The sequence below is a fragment of the Pleurodeles waltl genome, chromosome 7 (assembly GCF_031143425.1).
Source record: "Pleurodeles waltl isolate 20211129_DDA chromosome 7, aPleWal1.hap1.20221129, whole genome shotgun sequence".
Lineage (NCBI taxonomy): Eukaryota > Metazoa > Chordata > Amphibia > Caudata > Salamandridae > Pleurodeles > Pleurodeles waltl.
In genome coordinates, this window is record NC_090446.1 from 991,766,127 (window position 1) to 991,788,493 (window position 22,367).

The following is a 22,367-nucleotide window of genomic DNA, read 5'->3' on the forward strand; positions in this document are numbered from 1 at the left end:
GTTTTGCAGCTAGATTTCATCCACATGGAGAGGTGCAACAACTTAAAATACGTACTCGTTGTTGTTTGTGCCTTTTCAAGATGGGTGGAAGCCTATCCCCTAAAAGACAATACTGCGCTATCCACAGCCAAAGCCCTTGTGAAAGAGTTCTTCCCTAGATTCGGAATGCCGAGAATGATCTGGAGTGACAATGGAAGTGAATTTGTGGGTCAAGTGATGAAGAAAGTATGCGAAGGGCTAGGCATAAACCAAAAGTTTCATGCTGCAAATCACCCCCAATCAGCTGGATTAGTGGAGTGCTATAACGGCACTCTAAAGCTAAAATTGGCCAAGATACAAGCGAGATCTGGTCTCAAATGGCCTGACGCTCTACCCTTAGCACTCCTATCAACCAGAATGACTGTGCATTCACAAGTGAAACTTAGCCCTTATGAAATAATCTTTGGCCGTCCGGCCAATATATGGGGAGTGCCTAGGCCCAAGAAGTTCAGCGAGATAGAGCATCCTGTCTTGCTTGACTATCTGTATGAATTGACAGCTAAATTGCGTGTCTTACATCAACAGGTCCACGACACCCTGCCTCCGGTCTCTGAATCTCCAGGTCATCCCATTGAGCCTGGATCCTGGGTTTTAATAAAGAACTTTCAGCGAACCAAAAACGAGCAGCCCAGGTGGACCGGACCGCACCTCGTTCTTCTCTCCACAAGATCAGCTGTTCGAGTAGAAGGGAAGAAACACTGGATCCATGGGACCCATTGCAAAAGGGTACCCCTACCTCTGCCATATGACCGGTGGGTTCAGGAAGGTGTCGCCGACTCAGAGACTGAAACCGTGCCACGTTTTCTGCCTTTCAGCGATGCACGAATAAAAGGAACACTCACTGAGAAAGAAAGTGATGACATTTTACAATCAGCAGTATCACCGTCAGTTCGATTGGACACTACAGAACCTGAACTCCTTTTTCAGGACCACACGATACCTGGGACTAACCGTTATAATCTACGACCAAGAATAAAGGACAAATAAAATAGTTTACTTTTCTTCTCTTTAGCAAAGTTCTCCAATATGGAAAATTATTTTTGAATGACTTTTTGCTTTTTGTATTTTTTGAACCTCCATCCGGGTTCGGCTGTAGGATCGTGGCTGAAAAGACTTAGGGGGGTAGCCTGTGGACACAAGGTCTACAGGTCTGGTTTGTTCTAGGGCGGCCTGGAACATTCAGAACACTCCTAAGTGAAGTAAACCAACCGCCACGAGCGGCAACGGTTAGAGGATGGAATCTTTCCAAAATGGAGAACATGTTGAAAGACTGAGTTTCAAGAAGAGAATATGTGAAACGATAACCAGGAAACGGTTTTTGCTCCTGTGCATTTTTATATTATTTAGTATACTTATGTTTTTTATAGGATATATTTTATTCTGTTTTAATGTGATATTGGCACCCACTACCTCGTCTGCACCTCCTCCTTCCACTGTTTCCCCACATTCTTTTCAACTCCTCCCTAAACATGAATCTGCTAGGAGACTAGAGTTCATTAATAACTCCTTCATCCAGCTTTTGCACCAACACCAGCTAGTGATAAATACAACTAACTGTTGGGTGTGTGGCCTTATGCCTCACACAGCAGATAAAGGTATCCCTTATCTGATCCTGCCTTTCAGCCACAATGGTTCCGTGTGGGCATTCAGAACGATATTCATCTATGCACACTACCCCCTACGTTTTGCGGAAGACAACCCTAAGAAAAATGCTTTAGTTAAAGGTATCATAGACATGATGAAGGACAATATCCTCTACGAGACTATCCCCAGAGATCAGACAATTGCATATATAGGATGGAACATGACCGGATAGGAAGCCACAATGAATGAGAAACAGCAAGCTAAGATATCTTCCCTGATTTGGGTTGTACCCCATCAGGGTCACCTGTGTCTGCAAGGTACTGGCAAGAATCCCAGAGCTCAGCTAGGGGAAAGCGTCTGCACTGAGACATATGCCTTCGCATCTCAGACCTCCCCTCCGCTCTTGGCAGCTAAGGGTACCTATTTCATCTGCCATGATAGAGCCTTTACATGGTTGCCCCCTGACTTTTCGGGCACATGCTTCGTTTCGTTCCTGTTGCCCCCTACCTACACAGCAGCGGCAGATTACCACAAGACAAGGATAGTTAGAGGCGTCTTCAGTGAAGAAGACACTGCAGGACAAGAATTTGGGGACTTCGTAAAGGGTTTTCTGCCGTTCTGGGGACAAATAAGTAACAGCAGAAGTATAAGGCAATTGATAAGAGTGGTTGAATCTACCGTGGCTGAAACCGCTGGTGCCCTTGGTAACTTGACTGCTGAGCTCCAGTCGGATCGTCTTATGACCCTTCAGAACAGGGTCGCATTAGATGTCATACTTGCAGACCGGGGTGGAGTATGTACATTGATCCAGTCGAGTTGCTGTGTTTTTGTCCCAGATAACGCTCCAACAGTATACCAGGCCATCTCCAAATTGCATAGAATTTCCGAATCTATTCATTTAGATAAAGGAGATTGGTCATTAATGGGATGGCTCTGGGAACTGATATCAGCATGGGGATGGAAGATTCTGATGGTCATTGGGATGATCTTGGCCATTCTTTTCCTGTTCTGTCTATGCGTGCAGTGTGCTCCTGCGATATGTGGTTTCTGTGTTACATCATGCATAAGGAAACCTGCACCAAGAGACGAGCTAAATACTAGGATGATGTTACAGCAACATCTCAACGACTTTAGAAACATAGACCTGGACTCAGATTAGCATGAGAATAGGTATATTGCCTATGTAAGGGCAAAAGGAGGGTTTGTGGTTCTAAAAATTCTGGACCCATGTAGTTTACTTTGCCACAGCAGTACGATTTTAGTATCAAAAGACCGATAATGACTAGTACACTAAGCATGAGCATTTTCGCTCAATTCCAGCAGCGTTTTCACCTCGAAATCGCTATTTTCGTCCTGCACTCGTGGCTCCCATTTTATACACGGCAGCCATTTTAAAAGTTGCCCTCACATAGGCTTATAATACAGTCGGATTTGATTCCAAGGACACGTACACCTTGATTGACTTTTCTCTGACCTGGGCAAGCTGGAACCACTGCCTCAGGCCAAACCTGTTTGGTCAGTCCCTCTCCCAGTGGCCGAATCAGATAGCATCAAGGCACACCATGCCATAAAACCCTTATTATCGCTCACACACCCTGCCTAATCTTGCTCACACTTGCACCTGCTCTTTTCTTCTTCTTACTTTACGAGGGGGAGGTGCCCGTTTTTATTGGGGGTCCACACTTATCTGATGTGAAATTCTAGGCCTTGCCGGGTAATTTATTATGGGTTGGATGACATGAAATATGAGGTTTCATCATGTCACGGTTTTTTCCTTTGTAGTGAAGACATGTGAATGACCAACCAAAATGTCAAGAATGTTTGCCTGAAGCTTAAAAAACTGTATATAAGGAAACCTGATTTTGCATTGACACACAGTCTCCTGAGAACATACAAACCGTGCTGTTGTACTTCTAGGACGCTTGTTACTTGGTTGCAGCCAATAAATTCGATCTTTGACTTCACCTAGAAGACTCTGAGTTTCTGTAGTCTGAATCAGGAAAGTACCCGAGGTCTTTGGGTGTACCCTGGCACCGCTGGGTTACCGGATCAGTACCGGTTCTGAAAAACCCAGTACCTCAATGGGGAGATTGAGAAATGCACCAATGTGCCGTCAGCTAGCTGACCTTGCTACCCTGGAAGAGAGGCATATTATCCAGACCTATCATCTGAATCTTCTGACCATCATGGATCTATGGATCTATGTATCTATGTATCTATGTACTCAGTTGGTGCCAGGTCTGTTGCCTGCCATACTTAATCCCTATGCCATCTCTCCCACAGTACAAGTCCTGTCAGTGCTACACTTTCTTGCCACAGGGTCCTTTCAGGTTACAGTGGGCTTGGCAGCAGGAATGTCACAGTCCATGTTCAGTCTTGCGTTGACAGATGTACTGTGGGCTTTTCTGAAACACCTGGAAAGTTACATCAGGTTCCTTCAACCTTCCGATTTGCCCCCTGTGAAGGCAGACTTCTATGAAATTGGACACATCCCTCATGTGGTAGGGGCCATTGGTGGCAAATATACTGCTTTGGTCCCTCCCAGTGCAAATGAACAAGTGTATAGGAACAGGAAAAACTATCACTCCATAAATGTTCAGGTGGTGCGTCTGGAGGACCAGTACATTTCACAAGTGACAACCAAGTTTCCAGGATCTGTCCATGACTGCTACATTCTGAGGAACAGCAATGTCACATACATGATGGCACATCTACAAAGAGAGAGGGCTTGGCTCATTGGTATGTATGAATTTGGATGTGTGTCCCTGTTGTGGCACCTGTCTTCACAATCTTCCCTGTGACTGTACCTGCATTGTAACTTGTTCTACCTTTATTCGCACAGGTGACTCAGACTATCCTACCTTTACTGTCTCTTAACAGCAGTGAGGTACCCTGCCAAGGATGGGGAGCACTATTTCAATGAGGTCCACGGCAGGACGAGGCATGTAATAGAAAGGATGTTTGGTCTACTGAAGGCAAGATTCAGGTGACTGCACGTCTCTGAAGATGCCCTCCTCTACACTCCACAAAAGGTATGCCAGATCATAGTAGCCTGATGCATGTTCCACAATCTAGCCCTGAGACATCAGATCCCATTACTGATTGAGGATGAAGAAGCAGCTGGACCAGTGGCTGGTTATGGTGACATGCAAAGTGATGAGGAGGCAGATGAGGATGGTACACCTGACTCTAGGACTGAGCTGATCAATCAGTACTTCTAGTGACATATATTTTGTTGTTTGTGTAGTAGCAGGTGTTATGTTTCCACTTTGATTGATGACAATGCTCCTCCTGGCCATGTACATCAGTAGAGATGGCCAGTGTACCTATCCCTAAGTGTGGGTTGTGGTAGGAGACAGATTGCATGTCAGGAGAAGTGTTACTGGTCTCAACTCTGACATGTGTTCTCAATGTTAACATCTCCTATGAACAGGCCTATAGTGTCCTATGTGTCCTGCAATCTCCTGTCTAGATGTGATTCCAGAAATTAACTGTGTACTGTGAATCTTTTCCTCTCCTAACTGTTGCTTCAGCCATTCATGTACATTAGTCTTTGCTAACAGTTGAAAGTGTAGTGAGTAGCCTAGTACAGCTGTCAGCTACAGCGTATTAATAATTTATTTCCTGAGATTGTTGATGTAGAAGTGACATCTGTTGTGCCCTGTTTCCTTGCCAATACACACTGGACATGACAACAATGAACTGCATATGTGCCATGTACCACCATGCCTAACATCCAGATGTGTGTCCCTGTCTTGGTCTATTTGTAGGTTGGATAAGTGGATCTACTCTGGTATGTGTCTGGACTTGTGACTCCGTTACTACTGTATTTTGGGACATGTCTGATGTACTGTGTCTCCTGCAGAGGATGCCTCCCTCTACAGTCCATTTCATTGGCTGTTGGTTAAGGGGAATATCCACACAAAACATATTGCTGACCACACATTTATACCAAAGAAAATTGAGAGCACATAGGAAGCAAGTCATAGGATATGGGCGCTCACAGTGAGTCAATATAATAGCATTAACATTCCAATTTTAACATGGTGCTCCTGGCAAGAGGATCTTCCTAACTCCTCTAATGTTTCCAGGGAAACTCACAATGACAAAACACAGCTGTCAGGGCACCCATGAATCTATAATTCCAAGTAAGTAATATATCAATATGTAATGTATAATGGCATTAATACCATGGAGAGTTTCAAGCTCAATTTATTGTTCAACAAAAAAGTTCATCATAGTAACCACAGAATTGTCCTTTGACATCCATGTTCATGTAGTAAACACAGTATTGAAGTCAGTATCCATGTAGCACATACAGCCACAGCCAACACGTGTTTCGTCCTATGAGAACAGTACTCTCACGGACTTCATCAGGGCTGAAATAAAATGAGAACAGTCACTAATTCATAACATGTGTACAGAACCGTCAAGAGCAGACCATAAAGTATATCTTATCGTGACAATTTGTGAGATCCTAAAACGAAAACATGTAATTTGTGACTTCTTGTGATCATTCATCTGGTGGGAACTAACATATAGTCCCATCACCATAATAAAATTATTAAAATTATCACAAAATATGATAACATTGCCTATAAAGTTAAAGCACAAAATGGGAATATATATATGAATAACCCATGTGTACAAAGTTTGATCACAATATGAGTGTGCATGTTTCCAAAGTCCAAAGAAAAGTCACCCCAGACACCCAGTCAACACCAAAGTGCGCAATGTAATAATAGCTTGCCCAGTGTAAGATAACAGAAACACCACCAGAGCCCTTCATAATAAACAGTGAAAAACCCATAAATCGAAACATACCTTAACTCAAATTATATCTACATGTATAACCAGTATCATTAAGAACCGTCCAGAGTCTGTGGAAAATAATCATAGATCCACTATATAATCCACTAAGTCTCCTACATGTCTAAATAGAAAAACGTCCCCAAATAAGGGTACAAGCAAATGTGACCAAAAGGTCCCAGACTGACCTGAGTAAAATATATATAATATCCAACATTAGGATGCAAATGAAGTATTCAAGAACCGTTTCCTAAGTATGCAGAGTGAAGAAAGAAATCGGAAAGAAAAATTATTATATGCTGCAATTGAGGCATGCTAAATATAAATCAACACGATTAGGAAATATCCCCAAAAGTAATAATGAGACATTTAAGGAATTCCTTACAATTTTCGTTTTAGGATCTCACAAATTGTCACGATAAGATATACTTTATGGTCTGCTCTTGACGGTTCTGTACACATGTTATGAATTAGTGACTGTTCTCATTTTATTTCAGCCCTGATGAAGTCCGTGAGAGTACTGTTCTCATAGGACGAAACACGTGTTGGCTGTGGCTGTATGTGCTACATGGATACTGACTTCAATACTGTGTTTACTACATGAACATGGATGTCAAAGGACAATTCTGTGGTTACTATGATGAACTTTTTTGTTGAACAATAAATTGAGCTTGAAACTCTCCATGGTATTAATGCCATTATACATTACATATTGATATATTACTTACTTGGAATTATAGATTCATGGGTGCCCTGACAGCTGTGTTTCACACATTTATACATCTAATAATAAAGACAAGAATGCAGTTGCTGTGATCTAAAGTGTTTATTGTGCATATATTGTCCAACAGTTGATAAGTAGGGTCATGGTGGATGAAATCAGCAGAGTAGATGTCCTAGCTGTAGATAGTACAAGTTCGGTGTCCAAGAGCCATGGCAATGTGGAGACATGGCATTGAACAGTTTACAGGGTGCCTCAGTGGCACATAAGGGAGAATGTTCAGGAGAGGGTCACTTCCTGGCAGTGGGTTTTGTCATGAACGTGGAACCAGTCGTTCCTAACTCGTGCCCGTCCTAAACTTGAAGACGAGCATCCTAGGAATACACAGACCAATGGTCCAGCGCTAAATGACGTTTTTGTCTGCTGCTGTGACCAGGAAGTAACCTACCCGGGTCCGTGGTTCCCGAAGATCATAAGTATGACCACTGAAGGTTTAAACTTTCACTGTGCCCCTCATGGTCACTCACTGGACTAACCAACCTGTTCGGTCTAAAAAGGTTCTTATTGTGCCTAAAAACTCTATAGGATCTTTTGGGTGGTTTGCCAGTATATTTGAACTTTGGCATAGGTGGTATCAAGGAAGATTTGGGGTGAAAGGTAACCTTATCAGCCAATTTGTAATTCAGTTTAAACTACCTTTTTGCAGGCCTTCTCTGAAAAACAAATTCCATTTCATAACTGGTCCCTACTCGCTCTCTGCAACCATTAGTCCTAGTGGTAGTTGGGCTGATTTTAGACAGTCCTGCCTCCACTAGCGACTTAATGTGGGAATGGAAAGGAGGTGTGCTCAAAGGTGCAACTCTAGTTTGCTTACCAACAAAGTTATCACCTGTTCTAAGTGTACCATGGTGTTTGCTACTCAAATCCTTCACCATCTCTACTAGTTGAGTTATCGTTTTTCTCAAAATCTCCACTGAATTAACCCGTTCGCTGCCAGGCCTTTTTTCCCCTTACGTGGCAAGCATTTTTTTAGCTGTTTGGGGCAGTTCGTGCTTAGGCGCGCATAACTTTTTGTCCACATAAGCTACCCATGCCAAATTTGTGTCCTTTTTTTCCAACATCCTAGGGATTCTAGAGGTACTCAGACTTTGTGGGTTCCCCTGAAGGAGACCAAGAAATTAGCCAAAATACTGCAAATTTTTGGTTTCTTACAAGAATGGGAAAAAGGGCTGCAGAAGAAGGCTTGTGTTTTTTTCCTGAAAATGACATCAACAAATGGTTTGCGGTGCTAAAATCACCATCTTCCCAGCTGTCAGGAACAGGCAGACTTGAATCAGAAAACCACATTTTTCAACACAATTTTGGCATTTTACTGGGACATATCCCATTTTTACTATTTTTTGTCCTTTCAGCCTCATTCCAGTTAGTGACAGAAATGGGTGTGAAACCAATGCTAATCATTTCTGAAAAGTAGAAAATTCTGAATTCAGCAAGGGGTAACTTGTGTAAATCATACAAGGGTTTCCTACAGAAAATAACAGCTGAAATAAAAAAATATTAAAATTGAGGTGAAAAAAACAGCAGTTTTTCTCCATGTTTCACTCTGTAACTTTTTCCTGCAATGTCAGATTTTTTAAAGCAATTTACCGTTACGTCTGCTGGACTCTTCCAGGGCTTGTAGGTTCATCAAGAACCCTAGGTACCCAGAGCCAATAAATGACCTGCACCTTGCAATGGGTTTTCATTCTATACCGGGTATACAACAATTCATTTGCTGAAATAAAAGAGTGATAAATAGGTATCAAGAAAACCTTTGTATTTCCAAAATGGGCACAAGATAAGGTGTCGAGAAGCAGTGGTTATTTGCACATCTCTGAACTCTGTGGTGCCCATACTAGCATGTGAATTACAGGGCATTTCTCAAAGAGACTTCTTTTTTACACACTGTCTTACATTTGGAAGGAAAAAATGTAGAGAAAGACAAGGGGCAATAACACTTGTTTAATTATTCTGTGTTCCCCCAAGTCTGGTACCTCACTTGTGCGGGTAGGCATAATGCTCGCGACAGGAAACGCAACATGGGCACATCACATTTTTACATTGAAATCTGACGTGTTTTTTGCATAGGACCTAGCTGTAGATTTTGGACTCTAGCTCAGCCGGCACCTAGGGAAACCTACCAATCCTTTGCATTTTTGAAAGCTACATACCTAGGGGAATCCAAGATAGGCTGTCTTGTGGGGCTTTCACCAGGTTCTGTTACCCAAAATCCTTTGCAAACCTAAAAATGTGGCCAATAAAACACTTTTTACTCACATTTCGGTGACAGAAAGTTCTGGAATCTGAGAGGAGCCACAAATTTCCTTCCATCCAGCACTCCCCCAAGTCTCCCGATACAAATGGTACCTTACTTGTGTGGGTAAGCATAGCGCCAGCGACAGGAAATGCCCCGAAACACAACATGGACACATCACATTTTCCCAAAGAAAACAGAGCTGTTTTTTGCAAAGTGCCAAGCTGTGGATTTTGGCCTCTAGCTCAGCTGGCACCAGGGAACCCTTCTAAACCTGTACATTTTTGAAAACTAGACGCCTAGGGGAATCTAGGATGGGGTGACTTGTGGGGCTCTCACCAGGTTCTGTTACCCAGAATACTTTGCAAACCTCAAAATTTGTCCAAAAAAACACTTTCCCTCACATTTTGGTGACAGAAAGTTCTGGAATCTGAGAGGAGCCACACATTTCCTTCCATCCAGCACTCCCCCAAGTCTCCCGATACAAATGGTACCTCACTTGTGTGCGTAGGCCTAGTGCCCGCGAAAGGCAATGCCCCAAAACACTATCTGGACACATCAAAATTATCAAATACAAAACTACCTGTTTTTTGGGGGGAGGCACCTGTGTTTTTGGTCCTGGGTTCAGCTACCATACGGACACCTACAAAACCCAGACACTTCTGAAAACTAGACACCTGAGGGAGTCCAGGGAGGCGTGATTTTCGTGGATCCCCCAGTGTTTTCTTACCCAGAATCCTCAGCAAACCTCAAATGTAGCTAAAAAATCAAATTTTCCCCACATTTCTGTGTGGGATCACTGCACCGGGACCAAATTCCTACCACCTAACTTTCCCCTCAAACTCCTGGTAAAAATGATACCTTGCTTGTGTAGGTGGGCCAAGTGCCTGTGACCAGGAAGAGCAAAAAACATGTCGAAATTGAGGGGTAACCAAAGCGGTTCCAAAAGAGTAATTTGAAAAAAAACATTTCTAGGCTGACAAGTGGGGCAGAATTGTTATCAGTATTGATGAGACAATGCTGGGTGGTAGGAATTTTGTGGATTCCTGCCAATTTTGGCAGGTTCAATCACAAAAATGAGGAAAAAAATGTGTGATTTCCAGCAAAGTTGGAGGTTTGCAGGGCATTGTGGGTAAGAAAATGGTGCGGGGTGCATGTGAAGCACATCACCCTGGACTCACCCAGATGTTTAGTTATCAGATGTGTCTAAGTCTTGTGGATTTTTCTACATGGCAGCATCCCAAAGTCCAAAAAGTGCAGCCTTCACCATTCCAAGTGCGACGATTTTGAGAGTTAGCCAAGCTCTCATGGCCCAAATGTAAAACCAAAACCCAAAATAATCAAAGTTCCTCTTACTCGCCGTGGGATAGGATGTTTTAGTGTGCGGGGAGAGCTGATAGACTGGTACCCCCTTCAGTTGTGGGGGGGGTATAACCATGCCCATACTGGTTGGTAGCCACCACCCCACTATTTTTTTTAATTCCCTGGCATCTAGTAGACTTTTTGCCTCCCGGGGTGTGGATCTGGGTAATTGCCCCATCTGCCCACTGGTGAGCAGAACAAATTTGGCCCCATTTATTTGGGGTGGGGGTATGGCCATACCCCAACCCTCTTATTTTGAAAATAAATCTTCTCTGGTTTCTGGTGGGTTTTCTGCCCCCTTGGGGGCAGACGGTGCTTCCAAAAATAGGCCGATTTTGGGGGCAGATATGGCCAACAGTAATGTGCCCCCATGGGGAGCGACCGTTTCCCAAGGGGCTGCCCCCCAAACAAAACACACACATATACACAGACCAATCCCTAGTGCCTAAGTGGTTTTTGCCCCCACCACCAACGGAAGGGAGATCAGTCTAAAATAAATAGGCCGATCTGCCCCCAAGGGGAGCAGAAATGGCCTAAAATAAATCCCCCCCCCAGGGGAGCGACCCATGTGAGGTCTGCACGAAGGGATTCCTGGCGTGGGCAGACCAAGAATTGCGCTTAGGCAGCCTGGCACAGATAGAACTATGCAGAGTGGGTGGTGATCTGGAGTAGGCCTCATGAGATGGGTGTAGACATGTGAGGGATACTCAGTGTGCTTACTGTATATGCATTGTTGGGACACTCCAGTAAATTCCAATGGGAAAGAGTGGCTTAGTGTGCAACTCCAATCCTCCGGGGTTGACCGAGACCAATGTACACTGTAACTTGTATGAACATAATAATGCAGTAGGTTCAAAAAACATAGTTGTACAACTTATGGGTCATCCAGGGATGGCATCTTTCTATGACTCAACTCAGGATTAGGGACAATTACTGCTCTGGTCCAGCTGCCTGAGCAGGGCCTTGCATCAATTAGCGAGCTGTCATTCTGTGACACCGGGGAGATCTCTCTCTATTGGCTATGCTTCACTGCTGGAGCTCCCAGACTGCCCTTTGGGGCAGGGACTCTGCCCCTGAAGGACTTCAGGCCCAGTCAGGCACAAGCCAGGGCCAGGTAAGCTGGCCCCTTGACACCCTTAGGCCTAGTTGGGGGGAAGACTGGGCTGGTGCAAGGAGAGCATGCTGTCCAGAGGAAAAGGAGGGCTTCCTAGAAGTTAAGACCCTTCTAGCCAAGGAGGCTTAGCAAAAGTGCTCCTGGTGGCAAGGGCTTGTCACCTTGAGGGAAACAACATAAGAATCACAAAAATCTGCCCTTGGGGGCCCGAGGTATCCCACGGAGAAGGTCTGTGACCTTTGACCTATGCCCAAGCAAGCTGCAAAGCACATGGGGCTCCGCTGCTGCGCCAGACTGTGCCCTTGGCGTGGGCCAGGTCCTGGGGGCTGCCCCAAGAGGAAGAGGAGCCAGAGGAGTACCATTGCACTCCCCCTCTGGATGAAGAAGGGGCCCCGGAACCCATCCCAGGGTCCTGTGAAGCCTGACCCGTTCATGGAGATGGGGGGCCGTTGTGCACCCCCCTCACTGCTATAGTGTAGGGACCCCGGACGTGATCCCGGGCCCCCACCAGCCAAAGTAAAGTCTGGAGCACGTCCCGCTCCCCCAGGCAGCCAATCCGGCCACAGCCCCTGCACACGTCTGCCCACAGGACACCAAAGGAAGAACCGGCTCTTGCTGCAGTACATGAGGTGCTGGCCGTGTGGGGAGCTGGCGGGGGCAGCCAGAGGTGAGTTGCCTGCGCCATCACCCAATTAGGGAGCACTTACCTGGTGTGGGGTGTCCTGGTGGGATTGGGCACCCCCAAGGCAGCAACCAGCTCTGGCGGCAACAAAGCTCTCCCCGGTGCAGTGGGAGAGCCTCTCATTTCATATGTGTCCTGCCCCATAATGCCGTGCAAGGCACCAGGATTGGTTTAGGCTCATAGCCAGCTTGTGGGGGCCCCAGGAAGATGGGGACACCACCAACCAAGTGCCCATGGACAGGGGGAGCTTCAGGAAAAGCACAGCATCCCCCCAATGCAACGTTTGTGTCCCCCCCCTAGGTTGGGTGGGACAAAAGAAATATAACCCTCCCTCCACCCTCCCAAATCCCCCAAGGGTTCCAACATTTGTAAAGTTCAAGCCCCTTGGAACATTTGTTTTTTGCTTGTGGGACTGCACCGTCTAGGGGTGTAAAATGGTATTACACCAGGTTAATCAAGTGTAACCAAGAAGTAATCTAAGAGTAATTTAAAAGTAATCCAAAAGTAATCTTTGTTTTCACATTACTTAAACATGTCTCTATATGTTCCTGGTTGATGCTGTTTTGAGTAATGAGACTGATAGCCACCTTCTTGCCAAGTAGATGTACTTATTTGCCACATTTAGTTGCTCTCGCTCTAAATTACAGTCAAAAATAGCATTCGGATACCAGGGATTGTTTTGCCTTGTGGGTTGTTGGATTATATTTCCCCTCGGGGAGACATGAGAGACTACACAATGTCATCCAAGAGTAATTCCATCAATTTGTGTATATTTGTAAATTGCTGCATAGTACTCAGTGGTGTGTGTGTAATAATTGTACTTTTACTTTATCAAAAGTAAAAGCACAGGCTGGACAACCATTTATTGGGTGTCACGCTTGTGTGCTCATGAATGGGGATTACTAGCCCACACCACCTTTCTTGAGTAAGCCTTATACTGCTCTGCAGCACTACCCTATGAGAGTCAAGTGCTACAATGGGATGTTTGGCTCTCAGTGGTGGTCGTGTGCAGAGCCATTACATGTGCAGGACACACAACTTAAGACCAACCCTCCAACACTCTCCAAACCCTGTCTATACTTCAACAACCATGGGTATAAGCATCTATGGGTGCTATTGTAGAACTATCTCAGTCCAGAAAATGTGCCTCCCTACAAGTGACAGTGGACTACTTTACTAGCACTGTACATTTCTTTCCTCTGATGAAGTGCCCGACGTCCCTCAATTGACATAAATCATTCTAAAGGAAGTTAGTTGTTCAGTTGCATGGGCTTCTTGAAATAGGAATACTATATCGTGCACCTTAGTTCTTCACAAGATTTTTGAATTAACTTTCAAATAAAATAGACACTGTACAGTTTACATCAACATATTATCATCCTCAGACATATGGGCAGAAATAAAGTCTGGCAGGCATTAGAACAGTACCAGAGGTGCTTTCTAATGGAACATCAAGAAAATTGGGTGGAGTGGATTCCAATGGTGGAATTCAACTACAGCAATTCCCTAGATAGTGCTTAAGGATAGTCATCATTCTTTTCATCTTATGGCTTCCATTGCATGTTAACCATCTATTGTTTCCTCGTCTTCAATATCTTCTATAAAAGTCCTACTGTAAAAATTAGGAGATGTATAGCAACAATTACCCATCTATATCGGACTGAGGCAGAGAAAAGAAATATGCAGACAACAAGCATATCAAATCACCTGTGCATTAAGTTCATGATACGGTTTGGTCATTTGATAAAAATTTATAAATTTCAAGGTCTCAGCCTAAATGAATTCCTCATTTAACAGTACATATTTCAGCTGAAATATCAGTGGGCTCAGCAACACTGCATCTTCACCTGTCGCCAAAGTGGCATGTTCATCCAGGGTCAAACCGACTATTTCTTCTCAAGTGTCTCTCCCACTCCAAAGTTGTCAAATGGAACTTTCAAGAATGAGGTACAGACTCTTTTTGATATTCACATACTTCTTGGACAGTGACAGTCTCTAATAGCATGGATAGAATATAATTAGGGCTACGGTTTCATGGTATTTATTTTTTTAACATTTCCATCTGTATTTATCCATGTTTATTTTGTGTTTTGAGAACAAGTGGATTCAAACAATGTACATTTCCATATCTATTTAACAGATGAACACACATTAAATATGCACAATGCCTATTATGTTTTAGCAAATGTAGCAGCCAACTATAGCAAAACACCACACCTACAGGTAAATATTAGCAATTTACTACTAATATATTTTAACATATGCCAGTATTTCAAGATATGGAAACCTGTTTTTAACTCCCCATGCTGCCTATTTGCTTATCTGTTGTCTTGGAATTCACAACAGACAACATGGAAAGTTATTCTTTAGAAGCACAAGTTCTTGTATTTGTTCGCTTTTAAAAATAAATACAGACAGGAAACACATTGTTTTCTGTCTGTAGTTATTTGTTAAAATCAATGGAAATGGAAATCTGGGAGCCTTAAATATAATGCATTTAGAAGGTCCTGTGAACCAGTCTTTTGTGCATGCCTCTCACTTAGTTAGGGCTTTCCATTGCCTGGTTCCCAATAATCGTTCAGATTCTGGCTCAAGAAAGAGGTGTTTTTCAGGAGCGGTGAATTTGAAACAGTGGGACACAAATGGGCTTGTGCAGAATAAGGAATACAGACACTTAATCTTATTTTCTTTTGTTTGTTGTGTTCTCTGGTCAATGTCGCTTACCTAGCATACTTTGCTGAACTTATTTTTTGGTTCCTGGATTGGTATCCAGGTAATCCAAGGGACTTTTTACAGTCTATTATACCCAGATGCCAGAAAGCTGCGTTTTACTGTTTTCATAAATACGATTTCCTTGCTGCTAAGTACTAGTACTCAATATCTGAACCTATACTGTATGCTAGGTGTCCTCCACAGTACGTGATACTGATCACTGGCCTGTTACAGGGATTCATCAGGTCCGAGAGAGGATGGTGTCTGCTATCTCTTCCCCTGTCCCTTTTCCTCCTTGACCTGAAATTCCTTCGAGACACAGATCTGATCTTAGGAGGGAAGTTTGGGATAATGTAGAATTCCACTGCCACCAGAGCTAATTGAAAGATGGTTGTGGTTAAAGAAGGAAGAGAAGATGTTTACATGCAGACTCTGTCACAAGATGTATCTTAAAGGGAGACAGGAAAAGTACACCTCTTGTAGTAGACACGCTGATTCCAATTATTGTATTGAAATCACTAAGGTCCTACAGGAAGCAGTCTGAACCCACGCAAGAGCTACAATAACTGACCAGTTGGAGCATAGCAAGTGTTGAGATGCTAGCAGAAACAAGCATACACTGGTCAGCCATGATACATAGGAACCAACTAGACAACCACATGCTGATATCATCATTATAGAAGACAGTGTCTTGAACCAGTTTCAGCCAGCAGAAAACTGGCGTACCTCACACACGTTTTTCGGTCACTCTCTTTTCCTGGCCTACAGAGACGTTTTAAGGCAAAGTGTGCTCTGGCCGAGGGCTCCAACCTTTCAGAGGGGCCCCTGACAGAGCCAGCTCCGCTCTTCAGAGCCCTGTCCTGATGACTTTTAATAATTCTTAAGTAGATTGTTTTAAATGCCGTTTACCCTTAATTTATTGCAACATTCAGAAAAAAAAGTTTTCTTTTAGATCAAATAGGACTTAACAAATGTGAAATATGAGGATGTCACAGATATCACTTGCAGTAATTTTAGTGAGTTGCTGCTGTGTTACAATATGAAAAACACGTCACTATCCCTGAATATTAGATTTAAACGCATTTGGAATTTGGACGTGTGTGTATGTGTGTGTGTCTGTGCACGGTCACTGACCTGGCCAAAGAGGGCATGCATAAAAGAGCTGAAACTGGATCACAAACATAAACCTTCCGAACAGGGGGCCCCAGAAATCCCTGCTGGCCTAGAGAGACACATCTATAAAGTGCGTTTGAACTCCCAGTCAACCAAAAGGGTACCATGTTATGTATCAATAGGCCCAGTCTGCAGGACACCCAAGGGCACTTGAAACATAAGAGGTTTTCTTTTGTAGATCACTAAGCAGGGGAAATCTGGAGGAAAACGGCAAGCTCCTGATTTTTTGTGCTTTTGGGTTAGACGCAAATAGAGAAGAAACAAAGCTGCTAACTGCAAGAGAGAGCCCATCACAGTGACAACAGTAAAAAACAAAAAATAAGAGTAGGCCTCCTTAACTACACCGCTAAACTATTTTCTTTGGATTTTAATGGCTTATGTAGACTGGCGCCTGTTCCGCAGGCAGCGAAGCACATTTTCTTGGAGTACTTTAATCTTTTGACATGCGCTGTCAGGAACCAGCGTTTAATGAGGAGCACTTCTCTACCGTCATCGGCCACCGGCTTGTTTGGTCTGATTTCTACGTTGCCGCCGCAGCGATCGACGGCCGCAGTCGTCAGCACCCTTTTTTCTGCCTTAATTGGTTTATTTGCTTGGCTTTGTAGATGCCATGTTGTTACAGGGATCATTTCTCCTGCCAGTCGAGGAAAGTACCTGTGGCATTTTCGACGCCCATGAGACAACGGCCGCGCGGGCGCGCAGCCGGCGGCGAGGCCTAGCTCGCGTTGGCAGGCAAAAGGTCTGTGCTAATTTGCAGCACATCACTGTCAGGGACGGCTGAGGCGAAGCAGCAATAGCGAGTTGTCAGAATTACTTCTAGAATAGTAAGAACTGTCCCAGAATAGACAGAGTTGAGTTCCTATTAAAACCGGACTGCGCAGGCCGCGCGCATGTTTCAGATATAATAGAGTTCGGTATGTGTATCCAGAGGGCTCATCTTCAGCTGCTCAGAGGAGGAGGCTGGACTGCAGAGGAATAGTGAAGGACACTGGGACCTTAGGAAGGAAGAGGGCGTGAGTTACAATGAGGCTGTGTTCGGAAAGAAGTAGAACAAAGTTGCACAAACACATCAGTGACTAGTGTGCAGCAATGCTTAGGCAACTATGTAACTGATGTTGCAGAATAGGAGAAGCAGCAGGAGATTAACATACCATTTCTCTGTGGTAGGGGTAGAAGAAAACTGGATGGAAACCCACTAAAGGAGAGAAAATAATCCATAGGAAACAAGCTTTGGCACGCTAAAGCTAACAGGTCTACACCTAGGTTTCACCTGTACGAAATTGATGGGCCTCGTCAATGTTTTTGTTTAGCCCTGTTGCACATCAACGCAACCGTTCTGCAACATGGCTGAAGGTAAAGGAAAAAAGTGCTGTGACATCGCCAGCGTTGAATGCGTTATAGCACTTTTATTTTCATTAGTTTCAGCTGTTTCTCACAGCAATGTAACCTCTGCTTTGCAGCAAGGCTGAAAATTAGGGAAAACATTTTTATGTCAGAACAGAAGAAGCAAAAAGGATGCAGGAGGATGTGGGAAAGACGGGGAAAGCAACAACGACCTGGGAGGGGTGAGACAGATGGAGGAAGCTGGAGGAAGGTTGGAGGAAAAGGGAGAGGTAGAGAAGTCCTACAAACACATGTACTCATGCAGTACTAGAGGAAAAAATAAAAATAAAAGTACCTCGGCAAGTGAGCAGCCAGTGGAAGGACGCAGGCCTCAGACAGGAAGCTGTACTTGGTCAATGATCCATAGAATCCGACATACCCTGGAAGAGAATGGGAAAGGAGGAGCCACTCACCCATGACAAGAAAGGAAACAAGAATGAAGTGGAAGCCAACCAATGGTAAGTAATGTGCAAGCTCTAAGCCCTTTTAAAGATTTTTTTTTATTACAAGAGTCTTAGGCCCTCATTACAACCCTGGCGGTAAATCCCACTTACGGCCGTGCAGAAGACCACCAACATACCGCTGCGGCTGCAGAATTCCGCTACGGGTATTACCACCCACAGCCCGGAATCCGCCACAATACAGACACCCACACAAGTCCGCCACACCAAAAGTCAGTGATAAACTGGCGATAACAAAACCAACACCGTCACACCAACAAGAATACGCCCACACTATCACGTCCCATGAATCAACACGGCGGTCTTTCAACTGCGGTAATCCTTCGGCGGTACACACTGCCGCGCTCAAAATACACACACATATACAAAACGCAACCACATTGGCCAATTCGAAATACACACACCTGATACACATACACACACCACACCCACACACCCACAACCCTATAAAACACACACCCACATTGCCCACAAACCCTTACTACCTGAAATTTGAAAGCAGGCCAGAGAGAGACACTACCTAAAACAACACCAGCATCCACTGACACACACCATCACTTACACAACATCCACGCACCTCAAACAACACACACCAACACCCCCCCTCCCACATCACAACAGACACCACCTCACACATCACCCACACCACATCATGTCACCTCAATGACACCCCAGGTTTTCTGAGGAGGAGCTCAAGGTCATGGTGGAGGAAATCGTCTGGGTAGAGCCACAGCTATTCGGATCACAGGTGCAGCAGACGTCCATTGCGAGGAAGATGGAGCTATGGCACAGAATTGGCAACAGGGTCAACGCAGTGGGGCAGCATCCAAGAGCACGGGATGACATCAGAAAGAGGTGGAACGACCTACGGGGGAAGGTCCGTTCCGTGGTCTCCAGACACCAGATGTTTGTACAGAGGACTGGCGGTGGATCCCCATCTCCTCCCCCACAACTAACAACATGGGAGGAGCAAGTCTTGGCAATTCTGCATCGTGAGGGCCTCACAGGAGTAGCAGGAGGACTGGAATCTGGTAAGTCAAATCTTTACTACCTTATCCCCCCACCCCACCTGCATGCCATCACATACTCCCACCCTTACCCTCACACCCATCACCCCAACAAGCCACAGAAACCCCACCAACACAACCCACACATCCCAAAACCAAGCCCTGCATGTAACACCAATGCATGGACACCCATCACCCAAGCATGTCCAGTACAGAGACTCACTCATGCCCCAAAATCACCAATCACACAAGGACCAAGCCAATAATGCAAGCACTGGAGTAGAGGGTCAACCAACCATTGCACACGATGGTACACACATATACAATAATTATGCATTTACTCCTCAACAGGACCTGTACCCAACGTCACTGGACAGGAGGTGCCAGACATATCCAGTCCCCCCCACAGAAGAGGCCCACAGTGAAGACAGCAGCTCTGCACGCCTGGATCAAGATGACCAGCCCGGCCCATCTGGGAGCTCGGGACAGTCGGTTTCCCTGACACTGTCACAAGCCACCACAGAGCCTCCCCCCTCGGGAAACACCAGCACAGCACCCACCCAGCGGGCCCATCCCTCTGTCCCCAGGACATGTCAATCAGCAGTGTGTCCACCACTACAGGGAATCCAGGCAAACCCACCAACCCAAGAAAATCAGGGACCTGGGGGCAGTGGCACACAGTTCAGGGGACAGAGACACAGGATAACAGAGAAACCGGGAGGACTGCTGTGCAACAGGGGGAGGACAGGCCCAGGGAGCCGACACACCACGAGGCACTCTCCAACATCATGAGAGCTTACCATAATTCCCAGGAGACGATGGCAACGGTACTGGTCAAGTTTCAGGAGACCCAGCGGCTGCAGGAGGAACACTACCTTGGGATCATGGAGGACATGAAGTCCATTAACACCACCCTGGTCACCATTGCAGGGGTGCTGGCAGACCTTCTCAACACCAGGAGGGACACAGTGGCACAACAAGGGCCCCCTGGCACTAGCCTGGACGATGAACAGCCCTCCACCTCTGCCAGCACTAGTGGACAGGAGGCACCGCCACAGGAACAACAGGACATCAGCACCCCACCCCCTGCCGATGGAGAACCACCCCGCAAATGGTCCCTGAGATCCAGTAACAAGACAGAGAACATTGCCAAGACCCCCACCAGTAAATGAGACCCCCCCCCTGAATGTCACCCTTCTGTCCCACTATGTCACCCTGTCCATCCTTAAACTGCCATTGTTCCACTTCCTATGCCCCTTTGGACAATGCACCTGTGAAACAAAAGGACTGGACTCTACCATGGACATTCCTCCACCATCCCCCCAGCCCATTTTAGAACCCCCTCCACTTATTAGCACAGGAATAAACACACTTCAATCACAAAACAATCTGGAGTCAGTCTGTGCTTTCACAAATGTGTAATTGCAATAACTATGGAATATAGTAATGTCAATTTACTTGTTCACATACCAATGGAACACAGCTGTAGGCCAGCAGTAAACATAGCAGAGGGCACAAAGTGGGACCCTGATCTGTGAAATGGAAAGTCAAAGTGACAAGTCAGGGTCCATACACTAAATGAAAATGACAGACTTATGCTAGTTCCAACAATAGTATGAGATGTGGGAAGCAGTGACATCTTCTTACCTGTGTCCCACTGGAAGTATTGTATGATGATGTTGTTTCGGTTATCGATATCCTCTTCTTCTGCCTCCTCTTCTTCACTGTCCACAGGCTCCACAGCTGCCACAAGACCATCTGGCCCATCCTCCTGCAGAAAAGGCACCTGGCGTTGCAAAGCCAGGCTGTGCAGCATACAGCAGGACATGATTATCTGGCACACCTTCTTCGGTGAGTAGTATAGGGAGCCACCTGTCAGGTGGATGCACCGGAATCTGGCCTTCAGGAGGCCAAAGGTGCGTTCGATCATCCTCCTAGTTCGCCCATGTGCCTCATTGTAGCGTTCCTCTGCCCTTGTTCTGGGATTCCTCTTTGGGGTCAATAGCAATGACAGGTTGGGGTAACCAGAGTCACCTGCAAATGTCGAGGGACAACTGTTAGACACACACTAACCCTTAGGGACAGCCCCATACCCAGACAGCAAATGAAACTGTGTGGGGACTCTAGGCTCACATATTAGCCACACACAGTGCCTCTGGAGTTGCCCCATCACATAAGGGATGCTGCTATTCCTAAAAATGTAAGCGTCATGGACTGAGCCAGGATATTTGGCATTCACATGGGAGATGTACTGGTCTGCCAAACACACCATCTGCACATTCATAGAATGGTAGCTCTTCCGGTTTCTGCACACCTGTTCATTCCTGTGGGAGGGTACAAATGCCACATGTGTACCATCAATGGCACCAATGATGTTGGGAATATGTCCCAGAGCATAAAAGTCACCTTTCACCGAGGGGGGATTCCTGTGGGATGGCGGATAGCTGACATCAGGTCCGGCTCCAATTGGGCACACAGTTCCTGGATTGTTGCACAATCAAGTCTGTAAGTGACTAGGATGTGTCTCTCTTGCATTGTCAACAGGTCCACCAGGGGTCTGTACACCGGAGGATGCCGCCATTTCATCACCTGCCCCAGCGGACGTGCCCTATGGAGAACAGCGAGCAGAGAGTCATCCAACACTGAGGTATCACAATGTGTTATTTGCAGAAACGTTATTAATCCGCAATGTGCCGGTATCTGTCTATATTGTCGGCCTAGATAGGTGTGACGCAGTTAACATCCATCCCATGTGGCCTCCTGAAATGGTGGCTGCCTGACCTGTAAGGTGGGACAAGGGGATATGAGGTAACTGCGCTGGCGTTCTACACCATCGCAGTGGGTGGTGGAAGACCGCAGCGCGATTCTGCATTGGTTAATAACTATGTGTCCCAAGAGCCAATAACGATGTACACCGGCGGTGACAGTACGCACTGCCGCGGACGTGACCGCCATTTTCTGTCTGTTCACTCACTTGATACCTGACCTTCAACAGGAGAGGGCCTACACTACAAGTGCTGCTGTGAC